Source organism: Apostichopus japonicus, chromosome 11, assembly GCF_037975245.1.
Source record: "Apostichopus japonicus isolate 1M-3 chromosome 11, ASM3797524v1, whole genome shotgun sequence".
NCBI classification, from domain to species: Eukaryota; Metazoa; Echinodermata; class Holothuroidea; order Aspidochirotida; family Stichopodidae; genus Apostichopus; species Apostichopus japonicus.
Genome location: NC_092571.1, coordinates 27,552,800 through 27,570,005, shown reverse-complemented (window position 1 = coordinate 27,570,005; position 17,206 = coordinate 27,552,800). Strand labels below are relative to the sequence as shown.

The window sequence follows — 17,206 nt, the reverse complement described above, 5'->3', positions numbered from 1 at the left end:
TAATATGTCAAAACTGTCAAATTGCTTAACAAAATACTACCAATAATATCCTAAACATATTGATGTCAAAAATGGACAAGAAAATCTAGCAGTATTTTGCAAGTGTATCTGTATGAAATATTAGCGTCATTCAAGTGTGCATCATTTCATCCTCCACGACTGCGTCATTTTGCCCATTGAGGCTATCTGGCTTCAATTTGTATTATATTACGTTAGGCTAATGACGAATTAATCTTTAACACTCTTCGACTTGTGGTCATTAGAAAATGATGGCGCAACTATTTTTTTCAGTATAATGTAAGAGCCTTACGGTGCCTCGTATTGCCCCCTACGTCAGTAACCCGGGTTACACTATATCCCTTCAACAATCCAGAAAATAGAATGGAGATGGCAAGGAAGTTCTGTTTTCTGTAATAATAGAGTTTACTATTTTATTTATCGATTAAAGGTTTTTTTTCAGTATGTGTGTATAAGTATCTCCAAACGACATCTATCTTGCATAGCTGGTACCAGGGTAAAGTTAGAATTTTGCTTTCAAATGTCCCTTGTTTTAAAAGAGACGTGGAACGCAGGTAGCGACCAAGGAGAGTGAGGTGTATACCCATCCAACTCACCCTTCAGCCCCACCCATAGGTTTAAAGTAGTATGTATGTAGACCTATAAAACCTACTCATAGCCAATGTATTCATTATATTATTGTTTAAGTGGGAGGTAGAACCATCTCCGTCTACATGTGAATACGTTTCAACGGCCTCATGCTCACACCCCTCCTTTTCAGTTTCTCTGATAAAGTCATTATACTTTATCACTCTTCGAACTCCTACGAACCGTGTAAAATAATATTCGTTTAATGCAATGGTAAATAGGCAAAAAAATGATCAGAATCCGAGACCTTCGTCTAACAATGACAATGCTGGAAAGAAATCGCATTATAATTGACCATCTGTCCTAAATTATTATTAGCGAAATATGCAAAATATCAACAACAGAAAATGATATTAATGCAAAAAAAAAAAACATATTAATGCAGTAAGATATAATAAAAATGACCACGCGTACCTTGTAATATTTTCATTTCACATTCATTTCCCGTATTCTTTGAATGGCAAAACATAAAGAGAAGTCGCTGTGATTCCCACAGAGAGAGAAGTCCATAAGCCGATTCAGACTTGTTTTTGGCTCCATACAACAATATTTGCAACAAGAGATTGACAATTCAGAAATGGAATCCCTAGAAATATTGCAAAGCACGTAAGAATATCAGCATTGTAGTGACAATCGAGATTCGAAAAGGTCCAACCTGCGTTTGATAGAGTTTTAGAGTAAACTTATCATCGCACGCAGTTAAAAGTGCAGATGTTTGCATCTTAATTTTGATATCGACTAGCGTCTGGTGATGCTAATATGCTAAAATGTTATGATGCTAAGAAGTTAAGTCGCAAGGGGGAGGGGTGACCATATATGTGTCATAACTACTGTGTGAAAATGACTCGGTCACCATTTGCGGTTTATCATTCACTGTATGTGCCTTTAGACTTTCGTGAACAGCACCAGGGGCGGATCAAGGGGGGGTGGGGGTTTAACCCCTTGAGCTTTCTGAATTAGAAAAAAAAACTACCCTTGTACGCAGTGCCCTCCTATTTCGCAGGATCCACACAGGGCCCGTATAGATCTACTCTGGATCGAGTTGAAAATTGTAATTTTAGTTATTTTACCCAAGAAAACACCCTCCCTGTAGACCTTTCCCCTAGAACGGCCATCACTAATCGCAAAAGCAACAACAAACTTGCAAAGTTTACCATTCCAGTCATTTCAATTTTGCTGTGAGTGAACACGAAAACTCCACTAAAATAAAATAAGGGGTTCTGTTGCTCAGTGTCCTTGCAATAATGACTGTTGGTGGTATCTTCAGAAGCACCGATGCTGCCATTTTGGCTGCTATTGGGTTGCCATATTGTAAAATTTCCTGCGCTCGCGCCAACTAATTGTGGCGCTTTGCTTTATAGTTACTACCGTCATTTTAATTTTGCTGAAAGTGTACACGGAAACCGGACTTATCTACACGGCTAGGAGCCTGAAATAGTACATGAAACAAAAAGTGCCTCTGTGTTTCTTCTTGAATGTTATAGTTATATGTTATAAGCCCCTCCCATGGCAAAATCCTGGATCCGCCCCGAGCGCTCTCTTTCAGTTAAACAACCAAATGAATCTATATCCCTTACGATAAACCAATTATAGTATTCAGACAAAAGTGTCTGGACGGAGCATTTCTTTCCTAATGGAGTCACGAGTTGAAACGCCGAAGCCTGCAAGTACAATTATATTATTATTCAAATATCGGAAAGAAAAATGTTGAAGAAGTTGTCTATCGACTTATTTGTGTCTGATGGACAAATGACGTATATAAGTAAGGCATGCATGGACCTGAGGGTGCAAAGGACCTTCATTGGAGTTAATTCTAGTTTGTATTTAACTATAGTTTTCATCTTGAAAATGGATTAATTTTTCTAGAACAGTACGCTATGCTGGGTAATTTCTGAAGGATTTCAATGATGCAGGTACGTTTCACATAAGATTTCACTAGCATGCCCATCGGGACTGTGATATCGGGTTAGCGAAATCATGCTAAGCGAATCAAATCGATACGAGAGGAAGAAGGGTTCCGTTAGCAACATTATTGTCATTTAGCTCTTCCCCTTCTCTTCCGAAATAATAGAAGAAGTCACATGAGAAGTCCGGCCGTTTCTTTTCAAGAAGAAGTCAACATGTCAAACTTACGACATATGGCACTCGCAAATTCGACATCAACGGTCAGTTTTTACAACTAAGAAAGTCAAACGTCTTTCATACAAAATAAATAATTTTTTACATTTTGCGATCATCGAATTCTCAGATGAAATGTCGGACGGATATAAAAGGACATTTCTTTCATATCATAAATAATGAAAATGAAAAGTAAATGCTTTTGGAGTATATTTATGGAACTTTTGAAGTACAAGTTCAAATGTTGATGTAAGGAAATGACACATGATAGATACTACTTTTACCAAAATCTAACCACAATCGATGGAATTATGTGATACTCTCTGCAAGTTCAGGAACGAAAATCAACGTATATCCTTCACTTGTATGCATTTCATCCCTATTAAAGGGTACTTGTATTGAAATAATTGAAGCTATATATTATAAGAGAGTTTTTTTCCAGAGCCAAATATTGTTTCTATAACTCGCAGCTTTAAAATGAATACAAAGGCGACGTTTAAATTGATAGCAATCTTTGCTTTCTTGACTATTCTTGCTTCTGAAGAGACGATTAAATATGCGAACTTTAGGACGGAAAACTATAATGCGTTCTTTCCTTTTGGAAGTACTGTAGGAATTTACTGTGAACAAGAGATAAACATCTTACAAGTACAGGCTTTAAGCAGTAGTAAGGAAATTTTTAATATAGCTATAAATTCGCAACTGCTGGATGAATTTTCTACCACCTATCAATTGGACATGATTAATTCAACAACTATTTTGTTAACAATAAATAAATTAACAAGTCAAATAAACGGCACATTGTTTCGATGTCGCAATCAAAAGGAACTATCTGCTACAATCGTGGGTTTTCATCCGATTAATGATGTTAATCCTCTTTGTTCATCATCATATGGATCTCGATTCATATTTGAGGATTCGGTACAAAGTGACATCGAGATGAATTGTACTTCAGAGGAAGGAGACCCACCAGTGATGATGTCAATTTACATCAGAGATGGAGATGAAATCAATGACGTTACTAGCATCTCAACTAGGACAGTATCCTCTTACCTGCACCACTCTAAGACTCTATCATTCTCATCGTACTTCAACTCATCATTTAACAATAGTGTCTTTGTCTGCAATGTCTCTCAACAATTACCAGCACCTTATCAGAGTTATCAAGGATCTTGCTCCTTCGGACCTATTCTGTTTCTCCCTTTGTTTTCTGTCACAGCGAATCCATCAACTATCGACTTCAGTGATATTAGAAATGCAATATTACGTTGCACCAGTAATGTGAGTGAAGTTAACCTTACCTGGAGTAACATCCCTAATCACTGGAAATATGATATTAAGGAAGGCGACACATACATTGAACTAAATGTAACGGATACCGGAAGTGACGTCTACTTAGTTGACATACAATGCGTTGGTTACTATGGAGATAGAGTCATTGCATCAACAGCACACGTGTTATATTTTCCACATTGTGTCATAGTAAACAATGTAGCAATATATTTGACCTTGGTGATCATCATCATTGTTGTTGCTTGTGTTGCTGTTGCGTTTCTTCTCAGTCGCATTTTTGTGATAAACTCTCAACATAGTAAGGACACAACTCAAATGGATGATGCTTCCGTAGACGTTTTACCGAAGATTCTTCCCACGGAGAAATACGTGAACATAAATTCATCTTCACTTACATATGACAGTGGTGGTTATCTCTCTCCATGTGAACGTTTACAAGACGATGAACAGTATGATATTGTTAAATGAGTATCCTTTTCTCTTAAAAACATTTCTTCATCTTTTATTTAGTTTTTTTTACAGTTATTTTATAAATAATTTTTATGAGTACTGTACTCATATTACTATTTTTCAAGTTACCGTTACACCCCAAAACAGTCAATCACTGAAGTTATTGTTATGTATCATACATTATTGAATATGTTACTTTTGGTGGTAGTCTGAATACACCCGTCCCTTCAATGCAGTATTTGTGTTAAGGAAGCTGAACGGACGTCTGTCGATATAATATTACCTATTAATACATCATGATGATTCGAGCGCCCTTAAACTGAGATAACATAATGTTTAACAAAGCGTTTGGTTCCAAAATTAATCAATTGTTGTGTACGAGGGAAGACTGTCTGTCGGTGTCTCTGCATTGCATACTTTAATAAAGAAATTTATGTAACCTATTTTAGAAAAGGGGAAAGTTTATCCGAGATAGGAATAAAATGGGAATTGAAGCCGTAGCATTCCTAAATTCAATATGTGGACGAGTTGCCCTGAAAGGTATTAGATTAACATATCTGCAATTTATACTGCGGGAGTGACCATTGCTGTGATTAACTCTGGGTACTATAGTCCGTTTGTTAGCGACATCATGCTCGGTGAGGAGAGCCAGTGTGTAGCTGATTCAACTACATGACGTTTTCCCTCCATTTTAAATGACCTTTTGTAAGACCCACAGTCTCACAACTGACTGATAGGCGCACATGACGACAACGAATTATTTCCCTTAGGTCACATTTGTTGGGAACACTACCACGAATGATACATAGTATATAGTAATGAATTGCAATATATGACTTGGCTACTACACATAAATAGAACAATATCTATAGTATTTAATAACATTCTGGCTTTGTTACACAGTACGTGAAGGGAAATCATGTAATACACTTTACACTGATATGACGTGGTACATGTAGTGCGATATAGATTAACACAGCGTCGTTTTTCTTTTGTCATGGAAAAGCAAGTTCCTGCTAACATCAGATAATAAGCTTTACACACTAATGAGCGTTGAACACCTAATCAGGTAATACTGTGAAGTGACCCTGTCGTTTGTTGCAAAATTAAATCGAAAGAAAATCTCGACAATGGGAGTGTTTAGTTGACATGTGGATAACTTAGAGTATGTATACTTTTATACACGGCGTACAATGTAGTTTACTTTCGCCATCACAAACATGATCGCTATATATAATATCTCCAATAATTTGTGCATTTATTAACAGTAGTACATGAGTCAAGACTTGATTTTCAATCCTCGCATGATTTTAATTTACGATTATGATAACAATAAGTATATCCACTGTATAAAGTAAGGTGATCATCAATCTCTTCTTTGTTCAACTCTTCCCTGTTCCGATTATGCTAATAACGAAATTTGTGCATCGGGTGTTGAGATTGTCCCTGGATAATGAATACTCTCAAGTTCTCAACACAGAAGTAGCTATCCCATGACCTATGACATGCACTCTTAAAAAGTTGGGTAAAAATATTGACCAACTTTTAACCAACACTGGGTACATATGTAACCGCTCAAAAAATGGGCAAAGTTTGCCCAACAGCAGTTGGGTAATGCATTTACCACGTAGTTGGGTAAATTATTTTACCCATTATTGGTTAATCCATAAAGTTAGTTGGTCAATTTTTTGCCCAAGATTGGTTAATGAATGAAATTGTATTGGATTGTTTTACTCAATGTTGGTTGATTGTTACAATTAGTTGGGTAATTTGATACCCAATATTGGTTAATGAATCTAATTATATTTGAGTGATTTTACCCAATGTTGGTTGATTGATACAGTTAAATTGGGCAATTTGTTACCCAACATTGGTCGATGAATGAATGAAATGAAATGTACACTAGGGTTTAAAAATATTAACACATAAAATAGTATTAAATTCTCATTTTATTTATGAAAACAGCTTCAAAAAGCTTCACTAGAACTAAAAACACATAAAATGGTTTCACAGAATTTAGCAACATGGTATTGTTGGTTGCAGTAATCTATTAACTTACTTTATATCATATTGTGTCAATATGTTCATCATGAAAATGTATCAATGTATGCTTTGCAAATTTGCTTTAGGACTTGGAACATGAATATTGACATACAAGTTGATCATTAAACTACAATCTATTCTCTTCATGGATAAAATTAACCTTAACATGCACAACGTTGTTTGGTTCTTGCCCACTGACCAATTTGTAACAAGTGTTGTTTACAGCTGAGCCTTTTTTGCAGTTATAGGTGATTGTTTTCACTAGACACTCCATTACGTGCTAAGAAATTTGAGCACAGAAGCAAGAAGTTCAACAGGAAATGGCAAGTCCTCATAATTATATCATAATAATTATATAGATATAACTAGTAGTGGAAAACAAATATGGCTCAATGTTTAAAAGGAGGACTATTTATGATATATCAATGGCTAAATTCCAACATAAGCAGTCTTGTGCAGCTACACATATTCGTCATTTTTAAACATATTACCTATACAATGCAAACTGACTTGAATGGAACACACATGGTATCACACATACAAACCTCTCATATGTCTTTAATGTCTCAATTGTTGGAATTTGAGCACAATTTGTAAGTATAATGATATGAAATTTACAGAAAATAAAAGGAAAGGTCAATGATGGTGCAGGTTTACCTAGTTCTTCAAGCCAATGCACATAGTAAACATATCAAATATTGTATATTTCACAGGCACCTAGGAATTTTCACACATATCAAATATGAATCCCTAACCAGTTCTCTTTATAAAACTTATTTTAATGTTAAACATTGCATACAGCATGAAAAAGCATGACAATCACAAAACTGTTTGAAATCTAGCCCTAGTAGTTAAAGTGTAAATTTTTGATTGCCTGCTTCCCTTCTCAAGAATAGTCAGATCTGTACATTTGTCTTAAAAAAGACCCTCAACTCTGTCATAAGTAGGATCAAACAACATCAATGTGTACATGTTATCGAAAAAAATGATAAGATGAATTTTATAAGCAAACGTATACAAACATTTCAAGTCATATTTAAGTAAAGTTTCACATAAAGACATATACAGTCAGTGCATGTTTATGAAAAATGATAACATGCAAAGAAGTAAAAGAATTTTAAGTTACAAAAACCAACTTAATTATTGAACCAATGAAATGAGTAATAGCAGCAAGGTTCGGATCCAAGAAGTAAGTCATAACTTTTTGTTTGAAGAAAAACTGTAACAAACAGATTAAACTATCCAGTACACTGAAAAGTCATTGCTTGGAAGAAATAAATACCATAAGATCTCTGATGCTGCTTGAAATGTTTGCGTCCAAGAATTCGTATATGAAGGTTGGAAGAAACTTCCATGTCAGCTTGCAATGTCGCTGGAATTCACTATCGAAAATATACACAGCCTTATGCATTGAAGACTCGCCCCAAACCGTGTGCAACCATCTGAAAAAGTTAACTTTCTGTTGCTTGCAAGTGACGTTTTGTTTGTGTCGCTACATAATGCAGGCAGTACAGTAATAAAACGTGATACGTTTTTATCTTTAGCTGGACCTGAGATGTCCATCGCTGTATCGATTATACACTGCTGTGGGTAATGACCGCAGCTGTATGTACTGACTGTATACTAGTGTCTAATTACCGACGGTAGCAAATTTTGTGTGTATTTTCTGGGATCGATGGTGGTGCCTAACACTTCTGTTACACCTCATTCGAAACTAGGTCAGATTACCGGCATTAGACGTTTCTCTTTGCGCGAGTCTTCACACCCTTTAAAGCAAACACCTATTTCTGTCAGTAGGGATGGTTGTGGCAGAGCATGTCTCTCGAGAATAACATAGGCCTGGGATGGTGTTAGGTGGGTGCCTCTGCACTTCAAGGGCTGTGGCGTCATGTCCACATCGATAGTCCTTTGCGTATTCTTCTATGTCAACATCCTCCTACAGGTATGAAAGAAGAGATACCATTTATTTTTGATTGTGACTGTAATTTATTCCTATCTGTGACAGGGACATTTCAAATCAAAGAAAATGCAATGCAGAATATGACCGTGACACCTTTTTACTAAGTAGTACTAGCCTTAGTTAGACAGGACAAGAAAGAATGTAACTGCTGAGCACACACAGCTAACATCATCTCTGACCAGATTCCAGAGAAGACAAATTATGTGAACGTGGAATTTCCGTCACATGAAGCATGAGATATTTTCTCTCATAATAGCCATAAATTCACATTCATAAAATAAGTGACCTTGCAACTTTAAACAGATTCAGAATAAACTTTTGGTCATGATGCCATTTTAGTATTAATTTCATGTAGCAACTTTGAACATTCATACATTACAGTAATCTTACTAGTTTTTCCTCAACCAAATACTTAGACTCTGCAGTGAAGGTCAAGCGAGACATCAACATGCCTAACAGTTTTGGTCAGACACGGCTGGGATTGGAAATTGAGCCCCCGCCTCCTGGCTGGCTTTGACCACTCGTTTTTTTCCCCATTATGTAGCTTATATACAGTAGGTGAGCGTGGGACATGATAAATTTTTGGTGGGGGTGGGAGGGGAAGGTTTCCCAGCATTTCATGACAACAAAGTTCCCTGATGAATTTTCAATATTCCCTGATGATTAGTTCAACCTATTTCTAGTGTGATATGTCTTCGCACTGTTTGGACAGCCAATATATGAGACTGACTGCTCTCTTGGGCCAATCAAATTCCCTAGCTTTTCCCTGATTTCTGAAGCATTTTTCTCAAATTCCCTAACTTTCCCTGACTGGAAAAAGGGAAACTAATTTTCAAGGTTCTGCTCCCATTTTCCAGGATGGCTGGCAACCCTGGCTAACCAATCTGCCCTCACAGACCCCCCCCCCACACCCAGGAAAATAGTTCTCAATGACCCCAGGGTTGAGAAACTATGATTAATTGTTGTCTGTTTATTCCCCTCTCAAAAAAGGATGATGTGTACAATTTTTAGACCATCTAACTGGAGAAGTTTCTTAAAAGTTGGTCATGAAAGTGAAAGAAGTTTCTTAAAAGTTGGTCATGAAAGTGAAACACAAATAACATAAAGTTTATTACTAGTTGACTACATGATCTCTGTCAAATTATATATACCTAATTTGCAATGGGAATCAGATCATGAAGCAATTCCAAATTAAGATCACAAAATCCATTAATTCATGCATGATTCCAACAAATTTTACCTTTTTGAATAAACTACTTACCGGCTGAACAGTGATGAAGCTTTTCATGGATTGCTGTGCCGAGCTATGGCCCCTTTTACCCTTCACACCTTGTAGTATTATTGGTAGCATGAAGAATGCAAGGTTCTTCTTTTGATCTGTGAATTAGAGCATATCACATTACCAGTGTTTGTGGGTGGGTACTTAAGTTTTATGGAGTAATTTTTCTCAACAAAGGTTTAATAATGCCATCCACAGCTTTTCATCCAGTTTTGGAGTGCTAAAATAAGTTTCCCTGTTACTTATCGCCTTTTCCCTGTTCCAGTTGGTGTGTTTTACGTAAGAACATGTAACATTTCTCAAAAGAGCATTGCATGTACATAAATTGGAGCACAGTACCTGTAATGGGTATGAGGCCAAATTTAAATATAAAACCTAGAATTTTGTAATTCCTTGGCACATAAAATGGGTTATTTACTCTCTTTGATTTGATTTGATTTGATTTATTTTGTTTTTCACGTGCAAATATACAAGGTGAAAGGAAGTCTTCTATAAAGCATACAATAGCTTAACAATGTAGAAGACTCCCTGAAGAAAGAAAAGAGAAGAAAAAATTAAAGATCAAATTAAGCGTTTCGACAATAAATCAATTATATGATATTTTAATTAATATGATGCAATTATTTCTTTAATATAACATTTTCTAAATGTCCTACACGATAATTTATTTTTAATAATGTCAGTAATAGAATTCCAGGTTTTTATTGCTCGATTTCTGAGGCTTAACATTCCTGTTGAGGTATTCGTGTTGTGATAATGCGCATGATTTGCATGTCTTGTGTTGTGGTGATGTATATCCGAATTACTGATTAAATAATTATGAAATGCATTAGGTAGGAGTCCATTCCAAGCCTTATAAGTGAAGGTGGCAAGATTTACACGTATTATGTCATTAATTTTCAATACATTCAGATCCTTGAATAGAAGGTTGGTGTGATCACGTGGTGCAGCATGTGATATGTGGCGGACAGCTTTCTTTTGTAATATAATAAGTGGCTTAAGATTAGTATCACGTGTACCAGACCAAATTATCGAGCAATAAGAAAAATGTGGGACCACTAAAGTTTGATAAAGTGTCTTTAATATGTGTTGTGGCAGGTAGTGTTTCAATTTCGATAATATTCCTATATTCTTTGCAACTTTCTTGCATACTATGGAAATATGATCACCCCATGAAAGTTTATGATCAATATGTACACCTAAGAATTTATTAGAAAATACCTCTTTGAGAATTTTACCTCCCATAAAAATATCTTTATCCCAGCTAAAATTTCGGGATGTATTAAAAACGATATAATTCGTTTTACCAATGTTAAGCGATAGCTTATTAGAGGCAAACCAGTCGTTAAATTTATTCAATTCAGAAGACACTTTAATATGAAATAAATTTTCATTTTCATTTGATTCGAAAAAAATATTTGTGTCGTCGGCAAATAACGTAATGTTTGCGATTTCTGATACGTGGCAGATGTCATTGACATATATAATAAACAGTAAAGGGCCTAGAATTGAGCCTTGTGGAACACCACATTGAATTTCTGCAAGATGAGAATGAGTGTTTTTGTAAGAGATATATTGATACCGATTAGATATATAACTATCGATCCAGTTCAGCGTTGTTCCTCTGATGCCATAATGTTGTAATTTACTAAGTAGAATGGTATGATCAATAGTGTCGAATGCTTTGGAAAGATCTAGGAACACACCCAAGCAAGATCTATTATTATCAAGACTGCTGTACAATTTGTCAACGGCATCTGCCAGTGCAAGTTCAGTAGAATGATGTGGTCGAAAGCCATATTGTTGGTTGCATAGAATGTCATATTTGTTAAGAAAATTAAAAATTCGATTAAACATAAGTCTTTCAATGATTTTCGAGAAACATGAAAGCAATGAAATGGGTCTATAATTTTCGTATAAATCTGCTTCGCCCTTTTTAAAAATCGGAATAACCTTTGCAATTTTCAACGAATCTGGAAATGTTCCAGTATTAAAAGATAAGTTACAAATATGAGTCAAAGGCTTAGTAATTAAAGGAATAATGTGTTTAATGATACCTGGCTTAAAATCATCATATCCTGCTGCTTTATTAGGTTTTAGACAAGCAGTCGCAACGTTAAGGAGTTCCTCCTCACATACAGGAAATGTAAAAATCGAATTGTTGTGACTAGTTTTATGCATAAACTCGTTATGCGTCCCTTTGCTCGTAATCTTGTCTGCCAATGAAGGACCAAGATTGATAAAGAAGTTATTGAAGTCGTTTGCAATATCGATGTCATTGGTAATCTCTTGATCGCCATTTTTGAAAGAAGCAGGATATGTTGATTTTTTGCGGTCATTATGAAGAATTTCATTAATGATATTCCAGGTATTCTTCGAATTATTTCTAGCATCATAAAACTTGTTATTAAAATATAATCTCTTAGAGAATCTAATAACATGATTAAGCTTATTACGATAGGTATTATAAGAAGTCTTATAACTTTCTGTCGAATTCTTAATGTAACGTTTGAACAATTTATTTTTCCTTTGAATAGAGGTTAGTATACCCTTTGTGATCCAAGGATGTTTCTTTTTACCTCTTTTAGTTATTTTACGGTATGGAAAGCAATCATTATAAGTTGAATCTACAATATTGTAAAATATATCATAAGCAACATTGACGTCATGTTTATCGAGGACATCGTCCCAATTGTTTTCTTTGATGCTTGATACAAATCGTCTTATATTATTGGTATTACAATTTCTAGCGTGAATAGGGCTCTTTGGTATATATTTTCTTGCGGGAACTTTGATAAAAATGGGTAAATGATCACTTAGATCAGTAGTCAGAATTCCTGATGTAATGGTAGAGGTAACATTGGTGATGATATTATCAATTAATGTGGCCGAAGTACTACTAATACGGGTGGGCTTGCTAATTGTTGGTGTGAATCCATATGCGTAAATAGTGTTTAAGAAACTAGCGGATATGTGTTTGTTGGTTAGATCGATATTATAGTCTCCCATGATATAGGATTTAAATTTGGTATTCGTTATGACGTTAAGAATACATTGTAAATGAACATTAAAATCATCTATCGAACCACTTGGTGGTCTATAGATTACGCCAATAATACATTTCTCTTTACTACTAGGTGTTGTTATCTCAACAAATATAGATTCAATCGTCGGATTGAATATCGACAGGTCCGGTCTATGTTTGAAACTCAGGGTATTATGAACAAATAAACATACCCCGCCTCCTCTTCGGTCGCTGCGATGTTGTTCTATTAACGTGAAATTATTAATGCTTATCAGAGGTGAGATACTGTCATTTAGCCAAGTTTCAGAAAATCCGATAATTGAGAAATCATCTCTGAGTAGAGAGAGAAAAGTTGTAATATCATTAAAATTTTGATTCAAACTACGACTATTGTGATGAAAAATAGATAAATCATCATGTCTAGGGAGATTATTAAATGATGTAATGTCGTAATGCATACATGAGATATTGTGCTCAATTAAAATAACAGCATTGAATTTATCAGTATGTTCCGGTTCGTTCGGGGTACTTTTTCTCCGGTCAGCTTTCGCAGTAGTAACTGGTAACGCCATCAAAATGAATATATTTGTTATGAGGTTCATTTCTGCAAAGTTCCAGTTGGATTAGCCCTTGGTGTCACCTTGGTCTCACCTGGTTTGAAATTCCTCGCTCTACTCAGGTTTGGGATTAGCGTTTTCTTCTTGTATTTGACCGTCATGAACTGCTCTGCATCACATGATGACATTTGCCTTTTTGGGGGTTGTGGATTTTCTGTTGTCTTGTTGGTTTGATTAGTGACTGAAACCTCTGCATTTTGCCTGCTTCCTGGTATTCTTTGTGTCGGTGTGGCTGCCTTTTGTTCCTTTTGCCAAGTTTTCTTACCAGTCTTTGGTTCCTGTTGTTTGTCTGTGTTTGCTCGGCTGTGTTCCATTGAGGATGTCTTTTGTTGGATGTTTTGGGGCGGGTCCATTCTGTTAAGATCTGTATTAGCCTGGTCATGCTCTATTGTGTGCTCAGATCTGTCTGCGGTTGTCTTGGGATTGACTTGTTCATCGGTCTCATCGCTATTGTATTCGTCGCCTACTTCTGTTCTTTCCGGACAATTAAAGCTCTTATGCCCGAGTCCCTGACAGTTAAAGCATACCACAGAAGGGCAACTTGCTTCTCTATGACCCTGGGTATTACAAATTCGGCATATGTACTTTGGGCAGTTTTTAGGTAAGAACATTTTTAGGTAAGAACATTCATCACTATAAAATGTCTGATATATGTTTCTCCACATCATCAACAAAATTGCCTATCAATACTTTTGTGTCACAAATAATGGTCTGTACAAGTGATGATGGTATATTTGAGGCTTTCAATCTCTCAATGAAAATTGCAGCAGGGTCATTACTTTGGTCAATTTCAAGATCTCTATCTTCTATGTCACCGCATGAATATGCATCATCACCACTCTCAGTTTCTTCCAATTGTTCAAGTTCATTTTGAACATTGTTTTCATTTACTGTTAGTTCAGATGGCAAACTATGTTTTGTGAGCAGATGCCTTTTGTAACCACAGCATGTTCCAAATTTTAATTTACAGTTTTCCTGACTACAAATAATATTTGACCTATGTTGAGCATTAATGCCATGGGCATGTTTCAAGTGAAAGAAAGAAGTCCTAATGTTGCCATCTACAACCCTGAGACACTTGAAAATGTATATCCCATTTAGTTTCTTTAAAGTACCTTCTGTCACCAACCCTTCAAAACTGTCATCATGGTGCCAATCTTTGGTATGAGCTCCTTTATAGTACCTTCATCCAACAAGGACAATGCAGCATTGTCTATCTCATTCTCTGAAATAACAACAACAAAAAACTAGCATTTAAAGAAAATAGCATAAAGTTTCAAAATCAAAACAGTGCCAAAAAGCAATAAGGGAGGGGAGAATTCATTAAAAAAAATTGTTGCACCTTCATCAAGTAGTGATTTTTTTTGGCATACGCCTAGCCTTAGCATAGGCCCCTTTAAGTTTTATCACTCAATTCATTTATACCTGAAAAAGAAAATGATAGAATGAGGAGACATATTTTTACATGTCAAAATCTTGTCTTTCTTATCACATAGTCTCGGGACTACAGATACGCTTACTGTACCATTTTGTGAAAATTTTGCAGACGTAGGATTTACACTTAAATCATAAATTTATGAATATTGTGAGCCCCAATAAAAATCAAAATTCGTAATACTAAGGCGAGGTATAAATAAGTAGTTTCTTGTCCTGCCTGCATCCTTTTGCCCACTGGGTCAATTTCCCTTCCCTTTTTTATTTTTCAAATTTGAACAACCAATTTACCCAAATTTTTACCACAGAAATTCCCCTTCTGGTCGCACTCTCTGTAGGTTAATTGCCTGCACCCTCACTTTTTCTGAACAGTTAGGACGAGAAACTATTTAATTTATACAAATGTGATCAATATGGCCCAGGCAATACTAGCATTTATTTAAGTTATATTTGTAATATATGACACAACTATATTTGTAATAGTAAGTAATATATGACACTCAAACTAAGTTTTCCAAAACAATTTTCTGCAAGCTAGTATGAAGTGGACTAAGTTAGGCCTATCCTTAGTGACCTCTTAATAGTTTTCTTAACTTTGTTCAGAAAACTGACAAATGTGAGACTAGGACTGGTCAAGTTTCATCAACATTACTTATCCCACGCCAAACACAAGCATAACTTTTTACCTCCGTAGCCTAACGTACACGCAAAGCGCGCTCCATCTTGTGCAGCAGAGTTAGGCCTAGCCTACGCACGGGGTAGTCTGGGCTACGAACACAATATATACTGTTGACCTAACGTTTGGAAATTGCCAAGTCTGTAGACAGACACAGCCTAACGTTAGGCTAGGCCAAGTAATACAAGCCAATCCGTTTGGGGGGGGGTATAAATACATTATACTATACCTTCAAATGATTCCTTCAAGTCTTCTACACCTCAACTTCGTTAAAGTGTCAACACATCACCATCATCAACCGGCGACGAGAAAGACATAATTCAAAATATACTCATGAATATACTCAAGAACATTCTATTGCAATTCGATCGTATGTACCGTATCTAGTAAAAGTGTGCTGTTATCACGTCGCAGCGCGCAACATGCCTTCGCTGGTACTCCAGCGTAGTTAGTATACGGATGTACGTAAGCAATGATCACATTGCAGTGCGAATTGTACGACAATATTTTGGCGGGAACATTGCCCAGACGTTGGGCAAATGGACTCGTATATGTACAGGATAAACGTTGGATAAATGTTTCCAACATCATTTTACCCATAATGGTTAAAGAATTAACCAACATTTTCTTAAAACATCTCTACCCAACAAATTTTTGCCCAACGTTTTAAGAGTGTGTCATGTCTAACAGTTTGTCTGAAGTCATCTTTTAAAGGAAAGTAAATCACAGAGCAACCTATATATTCTCATTACACGCAGGCTTTCTGCGGATACAGAACTCGTTTAAAGTATGTCAATGTTCAGTTTCGATTATTTTATCGTGAAAAGCATTTCCTGAAACTAATTGAGCAATGCAAGTACAACTCTTTCCCAGACCATTTTTCGAAGTGTTTGAAGTGACAAATTGTAAAATAAACATTAAAACTGAAAGACATTTTGATCAGGAAGTTTGAACTGTAAGAAATGTCATGTTATATATAAGTCCCTGTCATGTCACGTATAAGTTAATAATGTATACATTATTGTCAACTCTGCATTTAGAGCAAGGCCAAGATTGTAAAAGAAAGCTTTTGAGATCAAACGCTTCTAAAATATACATCGCGTTCGATAATTAATATTTTCACTAAATCTATAATGCATTGAATTAAACAAATCTTAACTATGGAGAAATATTCACTGAAATCAAGCTTTCTATTTGCTCTCTATAGTTCAACTCTTGCCTAGACCATATTTTGAAGTGTTTGCTCAAGTCGTGACAAATTGTAAAAAAAAAAACATTAAAACGAAAGACTGACATTTTGTGCAGGAAGTTTGAACTGAAGGAAATGTCATATCAAGTCAATAATGTATACATTATTGTCAACTCTGCATTTGGAGCGAGGCTAAGATTGAAGTTGAAACATTTTGAGATCAAACGCTACTAAAATATATATTGCATTGGATAACTCATATTTCTCTAAGCCTATGATGCATTGAATTAGAAAAACCATAACTTCAGAGAAAGATTCACTGACATCAAGCTCTCTATTTGCTCTCTATTCGATTTTTCATCTTCCTTTAACATGTCAGGAAAGCCTGGAAATTTAACCGACGCTTAAGAAGAAACTAACATTTCTAAACATAACAAGTGATAAACAATGTAATTAATATAATCAGCTCCTGTACGT

At 35.7% G+C, this 17,206-nt stretch overlaps 1 long non-coding RNA gene across 1 annotated transcript; it reads right to left on the bottom strand.

Annotated features, from left to right (window-relative positions):
* Positions 1-1,876: 1,876 nt before the first annotated feature.
* Positions 1,877-17,011, bottom strand: LOC139975558 (uncharacterized). Its single transcript, XR_011795779.1, has 4 exons — positions 15,770-17,011; positions 14,546-14,655; positions 9,771-9,886; positions 1,877-8,485 (listed from the first exon to the last, which is right to left on the bottom strand). It is a non-coding gene; the product is annotated as an uncharacterized lncRNA (long non-coding RNA).
* Between the last annotated feature and the right edge of the window lie 195 nt (positions 17,012-17,206).